The sequence below is a fragment of the Carya illinoinensis genome, chromosome 15 (genome assembly GCF_018687715.1).
Source record: "Carya illinoinensis cultivar Pawnee chromosome 15, C.illinoinensisPawnee_v1, whole genome shotgun sequence".
In the NCBI taxonomy this organism is placed as follows: Eukaryota; Viridiplantae; Streptophyta; class Magnoliopsida; order Fagales; family Juglandaceae; genus Carya; species Carya illinoinensis.
In genome coordinates, this window is record NC_056766.1 from 34,866,401 (window position 1) to 34,884,788 (window position 18,388).

Genomic DNA, 18,388 nt, shown 5'->3' on the forward strand with positions numbered 1-18,388 from the left:
CTCTTAATGCATACCACACACATAAATCCCAACCATCATCCATTTAACTCACATACCATGCACCCGACTAATCACATAGCTTCTCAAGTTCCAACAAATGCAATACCCATGCTCCATTCACAATTTCCCCCACTTAAGAAATTTCAACACTTCACCGACTACAAACACATTCTCAACAAGGCCCAACACTTCACAATCCAACAACAATATCACAACCAAATCTGTTTCCCCTTAGATTTCCACAACAACACAATCAAAATACTACATATCCATGTATATAAATCTGTCTAAGCAATCAACACCATGCTATAAATCTGTCTAAGCAAGCAACCAACACCAAACTGAGTCCCCTGTCCATTTACTCTAAAATAAAACATTAAAGATATAAATGGAGGATTTTACCAAGCTTAAGGGCTTCGACAGCGAATGAATAGCGTGCGGGAGGTGCTGCTGTGTCGGTGGGTTGCTCATGGTGGTGCGGCGTCATAGCTAAAGGCAGCAATTGTGGCTCACGATGGCAGATCTGGTGGCTATGCACAGGGGATTCGTGAGAGAGAGAGAATGCGAGGGAGGAAGAGGGGGCTGAGACCGTGGGTCGAGGTGGCTCACGGTGGGCCTAGCGGCGGATCTGGGACGTGATGAGGAGAATATCGAGAGGGAGATGGAGCGTGTGAGGGAGAGGGAAAGCTGGGGGCTTCAGCTGGGGGAAAGGGAGGAAGGGGGTTGTCAGCGAGGTGAGGGGCTGGTGGTGGTGGTGCGGCTCAGCCACTGGCGGCAGAGCTGCTCACGACGGCAACTAACCGAGTCATTGTACAATCGGCTCGATTTGGGCTTGCCTCGGGGAGAGAGAAAGGGAGAGAGGGAGGCGTGGGGTGGGGTGGCTGGATCTGGTGAGGTGGTCGTGCTCGGTGGCGGTGACGGTGGCCTGGGATGGAGCCGAGGAGAGAGAGAGCGAATGGGGAGGGGGTGCTGCGGCGTGGGGGGAGTTGAGGGGAGGAGGGAGAGAGAGAGAGAGAGAGAGAGAGAGAGAGTTAGGGTGAGTTTGGGTGTTGAGAAGTGTTGAGGAGAGTTGTGAATAGTAATAAAAAGTAGGTGAAAAGTAATAATAAAGTAAAGAATAGTAATAAAAAGTAGGTAAAAAGTAATGAATAGTAATAAAAGTAGGTGAAAAGTAATAATAAAGTAATGAATAGTAGTGAGAAGAGTTGAGAAGTGTTGAAGATACTTCAACACCCAAACACAGCCTAAAGAAAGGGATTACGGGTGGGGGGAATATTAGGTTTCAATTTTCATCTCAACCGTCTATCCATATATCTTTAAATTTAATCCAACGGTAAAGAAACAAGATCAAATTAAATACAAATTTGCGGCAACAAGAAGTCGCCGGAAAAGGTTTTTTTTTTTTTTTTTTTTTTTTTTCCCTCTGCCCTCTTTGGTGTCAAAAGGTTAATTTGTTTTCACTACATAAAGTCGTGGCAAAAAACAGCTTTTCCCACGATTTTGATACCGTGGGATATGAAATCGTGATAAAAGAACATATTTTTTTCCACTAATACAATTTGTAACAACAAGTAAGTATTGTCTATGAATATGTATCGTGGGAAAAGAACTAGGGGGAAAAGATCAAATTTGTTGTAGTGAATAGAGCTTGAGAAGAGGTTAAAAGAACTTTAGTGCTTGTTAGACAATTCCAAAAAAATCGGAGGTTAGAACAATTTGAAAAGCATAAATATGAAAGATTATCCAGGAATCCAACGGAATCATGCACCTCAACTAAACTTTCACACCAGCTGGTCAGCCTTCAATACAATCAACTAGTTTGGGGTGCTTGAAACATTTGGGATTTTTGTTAAAAATTTGCTATTAGAGAAATCCATAGTTGTCAAATTCTATAAAAGAAAAAGAAAATTGAAGGAAATTTATTACATAAATAAAATAAAATAATTATTGTAGACTATAATTGTACCTTGGGCTTGAACCTCTCGTCTGCTAGCTCCTTGATGAAGCTACCACGCATTCTAAAGACAATGAGTTTATTTCCATTAAAATTGGATCGCAAAAATTGTAGAGAATATTCAGGCCAATGAAGTACTCTTAGCTCGTTTGATAGATAAATAGGTCCGTACAAGAAAAACATGCACTATGATTTATAAACACACTAGGTGTTTTTCATCTGTATAAATGCTTCTGGATGCAAGCTTATCTCTTTCTTGCCTTTAGGCAAATTTGCTAGTAGTATGCCTTTGATTTTGTTTGTTCTCTTGTAAGAGAATACGTAAGAGTGTCAGCAAAATTAGAGCTAACATAAAGTTCTTCATTAATTACATCATGTTAAAAGTAATAACTTTTGCGTTCTCTAGTGTTAGAGCCACAAAATATTTTTACAAAAATAAACCTACAAATTGATATACCTCCATATGATACGTTAGATTTACTTTACAATAAAAGAAGAAAAATGATACTATGCCGTCTAAGTTTACCCCTCAATTTGACCTCTCATGTAAATTATTTTTTAATTTTTTTACTTAATGGTTAAGAAAGTAACTATTAGTATATTGATGAAGTTAATTATATTTTTATACATTTTATTAGGTTTCTTTTTGTCTTTAAAAGAAACGCATTTCAAAAATTAAAAGATTAATGCTGATTTTTCATTACTATATTCTCTTCTTAAGCCTATCCATGCTCCTTGATTAATTCACCCGCTTGTTTGATTGTGCTTTCAAAAGGAAGTGACGACACTAGTGAGATTCAGTATTCACTTTGAAAACAAAAGGAATTTTATAGATAAATTGAAAACAAAATCTATTTGTAATTAAGTTTATAGAAATCCCAAAAGTCTTAAAGCTCATTCCGGGAATTAATTAGTGGGTACTGCAAGTTGGCTCACAAACATACTTGTAATGCATGTTTGTGCTTGAACAAGATAAAAACAATATTAGATATTGATAAAGGGATTTCACAAAAATAAATTCATAAACTGACGTAAATTCATATAATATATTAGATCTAATTTACAATAAAATTAGTTTCAACATCAACCTATATCAATTTGTAAGTTTATTTTTATAAAATCTTTTCGTGACTAAAACATTTCTCTTCTATTGACTAAGAAATTTTCCAAAAAGATATAAAAAAAAAGGTCCCTATTCTGACAAAGGTTACAATTCTAGGCAAAATTGTTCATTTAAGAATACAGCCGCGCGATCTTCCAAACGAGATGCACTCAATCATCTTTTGTTCCATGATCTGAGTCTTTCAGCTGGCAAAAAAGCCTTCCAGTTGATTACATTGCTTTCTCACCTCCAAATTCCATGGCCTCACCAGTCTGATTATATATGGCAAATCAATACATGAATAAAATTCATAAAGAATAGTAATTACGAATTTTATAATTAAAAGTCATAGATCAACTCCAAATAATTCATATATTTATTAAACAATAAAGAAATGCTTTCAAAGAGAAATAAAGAGAGAGAAATCAAAATTCTGCCTTTTTAATTTCTTCTCAAAAGTAAATATTAAAAAAAATAAAAAAAATAATATTATAATCATTTGTAGGATCTGGAAAAAAACAAATTGGGTTAATTACACTTTGCCCCCTCCAACTATCACTCAATTCACAACGTGCCCCCGAAACTATTGATTGCATCAAAGTGGACCCTCTCACTTTCAAAATGTACCAATCCTCCCATTCCATCTACAATGAGCATTAAATGGAACGGAAGACTCACTCACGTGCTTCTCACATGCACGTCCTTTAATGCAAAGACAAAATCACCCCTCACTCCAGCTGCTTGCATTTCTCAAAACTGAACTTCATATCCAGAAAATCCCAAACTCCTTGGCCAAAACGACTCATTTTATTAATGCTCAAAAACAGTTTTGTTTCAAAGTGAAGAATGTCCGGCTTGAAGCCATTGGGCGCGACGGAGAAATAACCTGGGGTAGACTGCAGAGGCGAGGACAAATCCTAGCAAAGTTGCTGACCATGACGTCGGCATCCCCTTCGAGCTGTCAGCGAGTCCATTACAGAGAAGTTTGGTAGAGCTCCCATTCAAATTGCTTTCTCAATCACAATAAATCCATTACTTGTATTGACAACAAATATTTGGCCTTGAGGTAGCTTAAGAACGCTAGAAATGACTATACGTTGTTAGGTGAAAAAATTATTCGACTTTATTGTAGCTCAAGAATGCTTTAAATGACTGTACATTGTAGCCCAACAATGTTCCAGTTTATTTGCTATGATATTGATTCGATGCCATGCTTAGACAATGTTCCAGTTTAGTTTGTTACAATTCTTTTCTCCTTTTGTATAAAGCTGCAGTAGTCTATAAAGAATGGTATCGATTTAATTCTATAGAGCAAAAAGCTTTTGGCTCATCAACCTCTATTTCGAGATCTTAGGTTTCATACTCATAATCCTGACATATTTCAACAGGTTGTGAAAGATGTCCACTGGTTCATCTAGCACAAGCTGGGGTGGTAAAGCATCATTGGATGGCCCATTTTGTCATTGCAAATTGTGGGCACGTCTAAGAGTGTCAACTACGGATGATAACTACAAAAGGAAGTTCTGGAGATGCCCATCTTGGACTCCTAGTTCTCAACATGGGGGTAGAGACAGGTTTTGTATATTTTTTGATTGGGTAGATGATGATTTTTGTTCCACATGCAGAGATGTCGTTGGCCAGCTATGAGATAGACTCCAGATACAGAGTCGTGAGTTCAAGATTGAGAAGTCCAAATTAGAGGCTAACTTAGTGATGAGGAGGGAGCGCAAGGAGCATATCCAAGAGTTATGCAATAAGTTGAAGGAAAAATCTACAAAATTGGAGGCTAACTTAGTGATGGAGAAGGAGCGCAATGAGCATATCCAAGAGTTTTTGTATAAGGAGAAGGAAAAATCTAAAGACTTGTGCAAAAAATACAATAACTGCATATGGTGCGGTGTCACTGTAATTGTTCTGGTTGTTGCTGTTATCTGCATGAAAATGTCCCATCATCTTGATGAATGTCGCCATTACTTGATGATAGCATAGGATTAGTTAATGTAAATTTTTGGATGTCTATTGACTCTGGTTGTCATATAAATGAAAATTGGCATATAAATGCCTGACACAAATATGGCTGTCATTATAAGGCACCAACTCCTCCATTGCTAGCTTTAAACCCTACAAAAAATTTTCTACAAGTGGCTCATTTAATAGGTTTTAGTTAATAGAATATATTGAAAGATTTACAAAATTACCTTTTGTCTGTCACTAATAAATGTCCACCCGCCTTCAGGTTGCTCACCAAGATCAGATATAAGTGTCTCAATAAACCATCTCCAACTATCCTTTAACTCTGCCGCCACAATGGCCATGGCAATAGGGTACATGTTATCATTTGCATCCCTACTCATAGCACATAGGAGCTGTCCCTTAAATGGTCCTTTTAAGAAACAACCATCCAAACCAATCAATGGTCTATAGCCTTAAAACCCTCTCTACATGCTGCCAATCCTACGCACATCCTTTGAAAAATAGGAGGTAACTCAAGAGCTATTCGTTCCACCCTAATTGACAAACAACTACCTTGGTTCCTTTGTTTCAGGGTCTCACAATAGTCCCATACCTTGGCATATTGTTCTCTATGGCTACCAAATATGGTAAACTGAGCCTTCGCTCAAGCATGATACAACTTCATTTTAGGAACTTCCACTCCTCACTTTCTCTTAATCTCATCAGCAAGTGCAATGATAGGCACATTAGGTTGGCTTAAAAATAGTGGCATCATCTTCGATGCAATCCAACATGATCTGACAGTGGGGTTCTTATAACTCTTGCTACAATCATGTCTTGGATTCATAGACTTTATTTGGAAAGTTTGTTGCCCTCTAATCCAAGACCCACAAACTCGGTAAGGACATCTAGGTTTATTGCAAACAATAGTATCTCAATCCATGATAGTTCATCCTCATCATATGGTTCATGGTACACATCAGTCTTACCCCCAACATATTCTCCATTCTGCCTCCTATCAATTACCCCACCATAAATGACTTGAAATAACAAATTCCTTGTAAACATCCTACAAAATATTATCCATTAAATTAGTCATGGACCATACTCAATTATTAGACCAACCATAAAGTAAACTTCATTCCAACTATTAGACCAAACATATAGATTTAAAACTTTTCCTATGCAAGGGAACACCTCACTGGTCCCTCTGTCACAACCCGACAACAAAGACAACAACAACACGGACAAGTTATTGTGTTCTCAAACTGGGACAACATTGGACCCACCCACGTGCAACATTGGACACGCTCTTCCTCAAAACTGATTAATTTGTCTTTCCAAATTACTTAGCTTCACACAAAAAACATATAAATTCAATTATGACATAGATGAACTCATTTCGAGACGGACTCACCTCTGTAGCACCCACTGCGCAAAGAAGATAGATACCAACTCGATGAAGACGAATGAAAATGTTTGATGAAGCCACTCAGATTGGTGCGAAGCTGAACAAAACACCAATGCGAACAACAATCGATCGATGGTCAATGAAGACGAATGAAAAAGTGTTTTATGAGGCATAAATGATGATTATTTGATTTTTAAAAAATTTGACCATATATTTAAAAGTTTAAAAGTTGTAATTATCTGAAAATCATATGATTATTTTTGCCTATTGAGGAAAAACATAAAAAATGATGCTTTTTGCCAGACATATTTTTTAGTTTATATGAGATTAACAAGTATTTTAATATGTAGCACTCAAATAACCTTAAAGAAGTTTTAAGGCTATTTAAACACTTTTTAAGATTTCTAATGCAACTTCAAACAGAGCATAAGTCTTACGTCCAAAATTAGACCACAAGAAATTGATGGTGGCTAAAACATGGCAAAATTAGGGGGAAAAAAAAAGGCACAGAGATGGAAACAAGCTAATTTGGAACATGCCTACAAAAATTTAATTTTGGCAATGCCACCACATGTGGCTCTAGGGTTGGTTGTTTCTTTTCTATGGTATTGTAGCACAATAGAAAAATAGTGGGCGTGCCATATCGCCTAGATAAAAACAATATATTAATACATTAATATGTACTTTTTTAATTATTAAGTAAAAAAAAATAGATAAATTCATGGGACACACTAGTATTTTGTAAAAAAAAAAAAAGAAGGGTGAAATGTAAGAGATAGTAACTCTCTTTGAGAGGGGAGCGACTCCGGAAATTAGACAAGGATGAGGCCATGGGCCTGATGATTGACACTTACAGAGAAATAAAAACAAGGAAATAGTTTAAATGCCACGGCCTTGTTACACAAACCAAAACTTAATAACCAAAGCAAGACACCACTCCCAACATCCGAGAAAGTGATCCCCGATCACCTTTCCGGTAAAGCTGCATCTTCAAGCTCTACATCCTCATCTGCAACAAAATCTATGGTACCAAAAACGGTACCGCAGGTAAGTACTAATCCAAGCAACCCACAAGATTAAAATACATTAAAACCACAACAATATACATGAACGTGATGCCATATGCATGAGATCCGAAAATAAACCTTTCCAAAAAATAATCATTTTTCCAACGCACGTCAAAAATTACATTTGGCCCAAAACTTTTCCTTTAAAACATTTCCTTCCCATTTTCTCAGAAAATGGCCCAAAATCTAATTTCAAATCAATATCCAATTTAATCTACATGCACCATGGTCTCTCCTAGGGACCATCCGCACACCCTGGCGCCTATGCCACACCGCAGGTAGCGACTACGCATGTGACATCTACACAAGCGATGCCCAGTTCCCCACCCAACGAGTACGTAGCGAGGCATCCTCTAGCCCTTGCCAGCAGAGGGGCCACAGAATCGACACGAGAGCGTTACCATCCTGTCCAATCCCGTTATCGCCCAGTGACAACCTAGGGGACGTCACTCAGTATATTGCACTCCCGAATGACCAGAGGAGCTCCACCAAGATAATGCCCCATCTCGGTTTGGGGTGGTAATACACACGCACCCAAAAATCTATTTAAACACCCAAAACCAGTTTCCATTTCCCACACATGTACATGCAGGCCATTATGTGAAAAATCCAATTTTCTTTTTTCAAACATGAACATGCATGCTCCATGCAATGCACACATCAAAACACAAAATATCCAACAAATCCCAACCTCAATCAACATACAAATAACTTCGTCAATCCGACCCCCGAACTCCTCGAACTCAGTTTGACACAACAAATCAATCACATATTATTGTTAAAGAAAAAATATATTTAAATCTTAAAGTAAGTTTGAAAAATACTTACAGTGTTATAACATATTTTTCAAAGATCACGGAGGTGCAAAAAGAGACGGCAAAGCAACGTAATAGTGCAAAATGCACTGTGGCAGTGGGTCACAAAATACCCACTTTTGAATGGGAACAATCTAAGGCTTGAAATTGATAGGGAATGGTTTAGAGGTATTAGTGAAACTAGTGGAAGTGGTGGTTGGCCATGGGTGGTTGTGAAAATGGCGGTGGAGGTCAAAAACTACCCAAACAGATTTTAGCTTGTGGTGGTTGCTCCGACGACGAATCGGAGTTAGAAATGGGTGGGTTAGGTTGGCAAGAAGTCGGTGATAAAGTGGTGAAAAAATTGTGGCCGGAGGTGGAGCGATAGCGGCGAAATGGCTAAAAAGTCGTGTGGCTTGGTGTGGCTCATGGTGGTTAACGACGGTGCGAGAGGGGCTGGAAATTGGTGGGTAGGTGCACCGGCCGGTGGGGGACCAAATGGTGGGGGCGGTGAGGTACACGGTGGTGCATGGCGGTGGGCTGGAGGAGATGAAAGAAAACGACAGGAGAGGGGAGAAGGGGACGCCGAGCGGGCTGTGGGGAAAAATAAGGAGGAAGAAAGAAAAAAAGAAAGAAGAAATTAAAAAGAATGAAGAAAAAGAGAAAAGAAAAAAGGAAAAAAGAAAAAAGAAGGGAAAGAAATGAGGTTTAAACCTCATAACTTGGGTCAAGAAAATGAACCAACGAAAATAATTTTTGAAACAGTAAATTAAATAAAATAATTCAAACGCAGTGAATAACTAAAATAAAATAATAAAATCTAAAAACACAAAAATTCTAAAGCCCAAAAATAACTAATTTAATTTAAAAAAAAGTTTAATACAATACAATAATAAATAGCAAGAAAACATGTTAAAATAATTTCACAACTTAAAAATCATAAAATAATACTACAAAAATCATCTTTAATTTAAAATAAGAAAATCACTAATTATAATAATTTAAATAAAATCTCTCAATAAAAATACACGTAAAAATGAGATATCATAACAAAGGCGTCTTAATATAAATTGAGGTCTAAGACGAAATTTAAGTTAGTCATTCATAATTATAATACAATAAAATGTAAATTATTATATGGAATATTTTTAAAATTTTCACTAAAATTAGATTTTATTTAAAATCGTTAAATAAATTTTTTGAATTTATATTGAATATTATAACTTAAAATGAGACCCCAATGCAAACTTTGTACCTCAATTTAGCAAAATCTTAAACAATTATTTAAAATATAAATAATTCATTGTATTAAATATTAAATTTAGTATTTTGGGGCCCTTTCACACATTGAAAAATATAAAATTTATTTAAAATTTTATTTAATGATATGGTTTTTATTTTTTTCAAAAAAATAATTAAAAAACAAACCTTATTTTTAATTTTGGAGGCCTACATAGGATGAGAGCATTAGGCAATGACCTAAATGGCTTTACCATTGAGCCGGCCCTGCCTAACAATTTGATCTCTAAGTGTCTCCCAATGACTAGAAATACAATTATGTTGTAAATGATAATCCTTATTTCTCTCTAAATGTAAGTAAGTTTTGTCTCTATCATGGAAACCCTAAAGGCATTTGTGTCCCTACTCAATTACTGGCTGACTTAATTTTAGCTTGTACAAACCCATTGAGACATGAGCCTGTGGGATATCTAATTTAAATAAAACTCTTACATACAATTCTACCATAAAGTCACTATGCAAGTTATGATATCAACAAGTGATTATTAGTGTATTAATATTTTTTTATATTTTTTGAAAATGTTTTAAAATGATAAAAAAAATTGTGAATTAGAAAATTAAAAAAAAAAATGAGAAGTTAATTTTGGCCTAGCGGTAAGGAAGAGCGATGCTACTCAAATGGTAGAGTAGCACCGCTTAATTAAAAGAGTAGCACCGCTTAATTAAAAAAGTGTTTTATGAGGTATAAATGATGATTATTTTATTTTTAAAAAATTTGACCATATATTGAAAAGTTGTAATTATCTGAAAATCATATGATCATTTTTGCCTATTGAGGAAAAACATAAAAAATGATACTTTTTGCCAGACATATTTTTTAGTTTATATGAGATTAACAAGTACTTTAATATGTAACATTCAAATAACCTAATTGAACACTCAAATAACCTTAAAGCAATTTTAAGGCTATTTGAACACTTTTTAAGATTTCTAACGCAACCTCAAACAGAGCATAAGTCTCATGTCCAAAATTAGACCACAAGAAATTGATGGTGGCTAAAACATGGCAAAATTAGGGGGAAAAAAAAGGCACAGAGATGGAAACAAGCTAATTTGGAACATGCCTACAAAAATTTAATTTTGGCAATGCCACCACATGTGGCTCCAGGGTTGGCTGTTTCTTTTCTATGGTATTGTAGCACAATAGAAAAATAGTGGGCGTGCCATATCGCCTAGATAAAAAAAAATATATTAATACACTAATATTTACTTTCTTAATTATTAAGTAAAAAAAAAAGATAAATTCATGGGTTGCAAAAAAAAAAAAAGAGAAAAAAAAAAAGTGAAATGTAAGAGATATTAACTCTCTTCGAGAGAGGAGCGACTCTGGAAATTAGACAAGGATGAGGCGCCTCATCAGGCCTAACGACTGACACTTACAAAGAAATAAAAACAAGGAAATAGTTTAAATGCCACGGCCTTGTTACAAACTTACAACTAGTCTTCTTTAAATAGGAAAAAAGGCCCATTTAGACTACTATGAACTAGAACTATAATATCTGACCCTCCATCTTAGAGGGAGACACTCCATCTTCTCTCTAGAAAACTCATTTCTGTGATAGCGATCTCCGGAGAGGAGGGTGGAGCTTTCCACCCTCCTCTTCTTCTCCTTTCCCTTTCCGCACTGTGAATACTCTTTCGAAATGGTGTTTTTTTCTTCCTCTCTCTTATGGCTCAGTTTTGGTCAAATCTGCTTCTCTCCGACCACTTTCCGGCTACACGCGCCACTCCACTGCTTTCTACAGCCGCCGATCTATGGGAAAAAAGTGGAGCCGCACCCAAAATATCTGCGCATTACCCTCACGCGCGGCTTGTTTCCGCGTGTGGGCCTCACGCGCCGCCGCACTCTGATGCCTCCGACGGCGACACGCGCCGCTCCAGCTGCTTCGTCTCGCCGAGACCTTTCAGATCGGGGCCACCCCATCCTCTTCCCACCGGTGCAAGGCTGCCTCACGCTATCAGAAGTGTGCGGATTTGCAGATGTTCTCTGGCCGTAGATCAGTCCTCCCGATGCTATACTTTCTACTATGTTTTCGCTTTCCCTAAACTGTGATCTTGAAGAAAGGATTGCGGATTTCTCCAAAAATCACCTCAAGACAACAAACAACAGTGCACCCGCCTCTCTCACCGCTTCGAGCAGAGCTGTTCGCATTTTTATGCGAACATCTTGTTACCGTCTTTTAAGACGGCGTCCTCTTGGTAGGACATGGGTGAAAACCAAGAAATTGGTCGCTAAAACCCGCTTTTTTTATTTTTTTTATCCACCTCTTTGTACTATTGTTATTGTTCTGGGGCGTTTGTTGGGGAACCCCACTCCCTCCTCATGTATCATCTTTGCTACTTTTTTAATGAAGTCTACCCGCTTGCTTAGAAAAAAAAAAAAAAAAAAAAAAAGAAAGAAGACTACTATGAACTATAAATGTAAGTAAGAAAAGATAAGTATGGGCATAGGGCGCTGGAGCTTTAGATTGCGTTTGGGTATTGAGAGTATTCTAAATATTTTTACTATTATTTATTATTTTATTATTATTTTTTTACATATTTTTATTACTATTCATAACTTTTCACATATTTTTTTATTACTATTCATTACTTTATTATTATTTTTTACTTACTTTTTATTACTATTCACAACTCTTCTCAACACCCAAACCCATCAGGATTTTCTTGAGGGCTCAGCCTTGGAACAAGTACACGGTAACAAAGTACTTTCCCAATAGAAGTCCCTTCTTCATGTGTTACCCTTGTACTTCCTTTCCTCTCGAACCATCTTCAGATCTCGATTCCCAGCAACACAGCCTCCCAAACTCTCACTTTTATATAGCTGTGATGTCGTCTGTTACAAGTATTTAGAAAGAAAGTGGAAAACAAATATAATACGTAGAGAGAAAGAACGAATATTAAAGGAAACAATCCCATGAAGAATCCAAGGTTGTCCAAGATTGGTGGTAGGAGATGGAAGGCCATACATGGTACGAACATGGGCGACTGACTTACTTGGGTCATCATTAATTCAAAATCGGTTTGGGAACCAACGTAATTTTTTTTTTGGTACAGAGGATATGTGGTCAATGATACGATTAATTTACAAAATCTATGAGATGTGCAAATTTTGAAATGTTGTGGATATTAGTATAAAATCTCCTTCAATGATCACCTTATCTAGTTTTCTGTTGACTGCTTCAGTGATTGCCAAGAGAGTTGGTGATTCTTCCCCCTGATTTGGATGTATTGAATGTAGTTTGCAGGTTGTGGAAAATATGATGGCCCCAGAGTTGAGTTGTTTCTAATTCCCACTGCTGCACTTGTGCTTGTATGTTCTCTCACAAATACAAAAAACTTCAATATCTTTTCCTATCTGAATGAAAATTGAACCTAGGTAAGAACTTGAACTAAAGGAATGGACCATATTAATGGAAAATATTACTTGATCAAAGGTCATCCAACGTTAGTTGCAGATGAAAGGGCAGGCGATTCAAAATTGTTAGTGACCAACAGGGGCGACTTGGGATATCATTAATTTATCCATTTTTAAAGACAGTTTGAGCTGGTTCATCCAACAATTTTTTTGGTTTTAGCCTGCATATTACCCCTAACAAAACCCTACAATACCATTAGATTTCCACAGTGGCAAAGACCTTTAGCTACCCTGTATCAACAAGTTTGAAAACAAAAGGAAATTTGTTTATGCAGACAGTGTCTTTGTATTTTAAAATATAAATTGTAATCAACATGGTGTGAGACATCTCAAACAATAAGTCAATATTGGTTAAGCAAAGGTCATAGCTGATATCTAGAAGTGATCAATATGTGGAGTGGAACATCAGACACCAGGTTTTGGAAAATGACACCGCCGGTCTCTTTCTAGCTGCCATTTCTTCTTTTTCTATTCAAAAAGAAAGGAAAACAAAGCAGAAAAAGACAGAGAGAAACAACAAAAACTTAAGGAATACATCACCTCGATCATCCAAATCGAAAAATGCCTCTTTCTTTGAAACTTTCCATCTTTCCCGAGGACTTTTTGAGGATGGGTTAAATCCTTGTTTCTTTTTCTTCCTTCGCTCTCCTTTCATCCTTGTATACCACATTGGCTTTGCAACTTTTATAAAACTTCCTTAAGTGATCATTCTTGATATAGAAATGACTCTAAGATTGTCCAAAACCTTAAGCTTAAAAGATTCTATTGATGAATATGCCACCCATACTTTATATGGCATTGAATGAATATCAAGTTTAAGCAATGGAACCCCTCTTTCAATGTAACAGTTTGAGACATCACAGGTTATCTAAAGAAATTCATGGGCTTAGCTCTTCTCATAAAATCGGTTTGACAAGAGATGTTTGCTTATTACTTATCAACATGCCCAAGACCTTGTCTACAGGCAATGCGTGATTTATTCATTAACACCCTTCTTCATTTGCAGGCCAGTATTTTTCTTAGTTCTTGTCAAAGGATAAGTAGTGTGGGTCCCTATTAGTCCTGTGGCAGGCTCTGATACCATGAAAAAATTCATGAGCCTAACTCATCTCATAAAACCAGTTCGACCAGAGATGTTTGCTCATTGCTTATAAATATGTCCAAGACCTTGTCCATAGGCAATGCAAGATTTATTCCTCAACAATCTCAACCCTAATCTGATCCCAAAACCAGTCACCTCGTTTAAATAACACAACACAATATAAGGCTATCCCACTTATATTCTCCAAATAGTGTGGCCCCTCAATATCTATAACCCATGCTTTTGTTCCACTCAGTTGGACATCATCACGCCTCATAAAACGCCCACTATCTAATGAAACTTTATGATAATGTCCTTGTGAAACAATTGCCATCAGTTTTCAATCATGCAAACTATAATATTCAAAGGCGAGCATGTATGAGTGTATGAGAGAGAGAGAGAGAGAGAGAGAGATACCTTCTACAATAAATGATTTGGCCCATGACGATTCCATATATTCACGTGCATTTGGTCACAACCAGACAAATTATTCAATGCTAACGATTTGATGTGGCCTCTATAAAATTGCAATATTTTTTATACTTCTGAAAACCTGTCTAATAACTTGCATCCCTTAGCAGTACTTCTTCTATATTTGGTGGAAGTTCTAGTATTTCTTCAAGTCGATGAAGAGATACGATCTGTCAACCATGATCCTCTCTCCATGACTTTCTCTCTGTCAATGGACAGCTTTGCTGTCCATATTTGTTTCCATAATTGTTTCACACTTATTTTCGTGATTTACTCTTCCGTGTAATTAGCTTAATATTTGACAAATTGTATAGGGATAACAGTACCATATACGTAGCTCATTCCATGTATAGAATTCCTTGTACAGTTTATATAATAGAGAGAAATCACAAGGCCAACTATTCGGCCATTCATTCATCTGTTTTTGACTTATCTTGACATGGTATCAAGAGCCGGTTGAAAATTTTTTCTTCTTCTCTCGGTTTGTTGTCGCCCGCATGACTATTTTGGTCTTTTTTTTCTCGGTTTCGTGTGTCGGCGTCTTCTGAGTCTCAGCAACACATCTCAGCATCTTCTGTTTCTGGTATTTCACGTCCGACGTCCCAGACTTGTGCTTTTCGGCATTCTGTTTCTGGGGTAGTGTTTCTCGGCAGTTTCTGTTTCAGTTTGAGCATTCTCGGCACCCTCTCAGCCTATCGACACGTGTTTCTCCTGGAGTGGTCTCCTTCGGCAGCTTCTGTTTAAAGTCTGGGTATTTCATTCGTTCTCCTACTTATTTTTTTTTGGGTGTCGTTTATTTTCCTGGAGTGGGGGGTTTCGACATTTTTTTTTGGTCTGGATATTTTTTTTGGGCTTCTATTATTTGTTGGCAACAGGTCCTTCTCTCGGATTCTTTCAATTTTTTGGATATTTGTTTTGCTGCCTCAGAATTTTTTTTTTTTTTTTTTTTTTTTTTTGCAATGGACTCTGCACCTGTGTGTGTCAAGTTTACTGGCAACAATTACTCTACTTGGGCTTTTCAGTTTGAACTTTTCCTAAAGGGAAAAGATCTTTGGGGTCATATTGATGGTACCGATGTTGCCGAACCATCCACTTCTGACAAGCCCAAGACTACTCCTTCATGGGCTATTCTTGACGCTCGGATTATGTCTTGGCTTCTTGGTTCGGTAGAGCCACATATTGTTAACAATTTGCGAGCGCATCGCTCCGCTCAATCCATGTGGGATTACTTGAAGAAGGTTTATCATCAAGATAATGATGCTCGTCGCTTTCAGTTGGAACATGCGATTGCCATGTTTCAACATGGTAGTCTTTCCATACAAGACTACTACTCGGCATTTTTGACTCTTTGGTATGAATATACTGATTTGGTTATAGCGGATGTTCCTGTTGCCGCTCTTTCGACTATTCAGAAGCTTCATGAGACTAGCCGGCGTGATCAGTTTCTTATGAAACTACGCCCGGAATATGAATCTATTCGCTCCTCTTTACTGAACAGATCTCCTGTTCCCTCTCTTGATATTTGTTTTGGTGAGTTACTTCGCGAAGAACAACGTCTCAGTACTCAAGTTATTCTGGAGCAATCTCATGGCAGTTCCGGGGCAACAACTGTGGCTTATGCTGCCCAAGGACGAGGATCCTCTCTGACTTCTAAAAATCTGTAGTGTTTCTGCTGCAAGGAATATGGGCATATTGTTGCCAATTGTCCTAAAAAGTATGGTTCTTATTGCAAGAAAAAGGGTCATATTATCAAAGAATGCCGTATTCGTCCCCAAAATCGTTAGGCCCAAGCTTTTCAGACGTCTGTTACTGTTCCTCCCGCAGCAACTTCTGTAGCACATGACTCTTCCTCAAGTGCTTCTTCTACTCTTGCATCTCCTGCCGCCACTTACTGCACCCCTGAAACGGTGCAACAGATGCTTATTTCAGCATTATCTGCGATGGGCTTTCAAGGTAACAATTCTACTACGCTTTGGTATGTAGACTCGGGGGCTTCTAATCACATGACGAATACTCCCACATCTTTCTGTCATGTTCGGCCCTATGCTAGTCACTCTGCTATTCAAACTGCCAATGGCAGTTCTCTACCCATAGCTGCTGTCGGAGATGCCTCGTCTACATGTACTAATGTGTTTCTTGCTCCTCAGCTTTCCACGAATCTTATTTTTGTTGGTCAATTAGTTGATAACAATTGTGCTGTTAATTTTTCTGGTGATGGTTGTGTTGTGCAAGACCAGGTAACAGGGGAGCCGATTGCGAAGGGACCTAAAGTGGGGCGCTTGTTTCCACTATTTTTACCTATTCCATCTTTTTCTCCAGTTTCTTCTATTAAGTCTTTTGCTTGTAATAATGTTTCTGATCTAAGTATGGTGTGGCATCGTCGTTTAGGCCATCCCAATACTCAAATCCTATCTCATGTATTGCACTCTGGCTTTCTTGGTAATAAAGAACGTTCTTCTTTATCTCTTCAGTGTGATTCTTGTAAACTTGGTAAAAGCAAAATTCTTCCATTTCCTTTGCATGCCAGTAGAGCTTCTAACTGCTTTGATCTTATTCATAGTGATGTTTGGGGATCTTCCCCGGTTAGTTCACATGACAAATTCAAATACTATGTGACTTTCATTGATGATTATAGCAGATTCATTTGGGTTTATTTTCTTCGTTCTAAATCTGAGGTTTTTCGTACTTTCACTGAATTTTTAGCGTATGTTGACACTCAATTTTCTGCGACTATTAAGACATTACGCATAAATTCTGGTGGTGAATATTTGTCTACTGAGTTTCAGGCATTTTTGGCTTCTAAAGGTATTATTCACCAACGTTCATGTCCTGCTACTCCCCAACAAAATGGAGTAGCCGAACGCAAAAATCGTCATCTTCTTGATGTGGTACGTACTCTTTTGTTAGAATCTTCTGTTCCATCCATGTTCTGGGTTGAGGCTCTAAAAACTGCTACTCATTTGATTAATCGTTTACCTTCCCAAGTATTACAAATGGAGTCTCCCTATTTCCGCTTGTTTGCTAAGCAACCTAGTTATGATAATCTTCATATCTTTGGTTGTGTATGTTTTGTTCATTTACCTCCTCATGAGTGACATAAATTATCTGCTCAATCTGTTCGATGTGCATTCTTGGGATATAATGTGTGTCAAAAGGGATTTGTTTGCTATGATCCTACTTTACATCGTACACGCATTTCTAGAAATGTTATTTTCTTTGAAAATCAACATTTCTTTCATGTGTCATATGTGCCCTCTTCTTCTACTGTGGTCCTTCCCTCCTTTGAGTCGCAGCTCTCAGATCTTCATCATGTCAGTTCTCGCTTTAAACTAGGTATGGTGTCTACGAGATGCTCCCGCCCACAGTCTCTTCAGATGGCTCATCCGATATCTGATCCTAACATACACCGGAATCAGTCAGTTACTGCACCTCCAAAGCCTTTGGTACGTCGCTCTTCTCGAGTGTCTGTACCCCCGAATAGGTATGGGTTTTCTTCTGGCAATTTTGTTTCAGCTCTGATTGCTGCATTGTCCAATTTTGATATTCCCACATGCTACTCACATGCTGTCAAGCATGACTGTTGGTGACAAGCTATGCAGGAAGAAATTACCGCTCTAGAGGCTAATCACACCTGGGACATTGAGCCTTGCCCTTCCACTATAGTTCCTCTGGGTTGCAAATGGGTTTACTCAGTCAAGGTTCGCTCTGATGGGAGTTTGGATCGTTATAAAGCTCGGCTTGTTGCTCTTGGGAATAATCAGGAATATGGCGTCAATTATGAGTAGACCTTTGCTCCTGTGGCTAAGATGACCACTGTTCGTACGATCCTAGCTCTTGC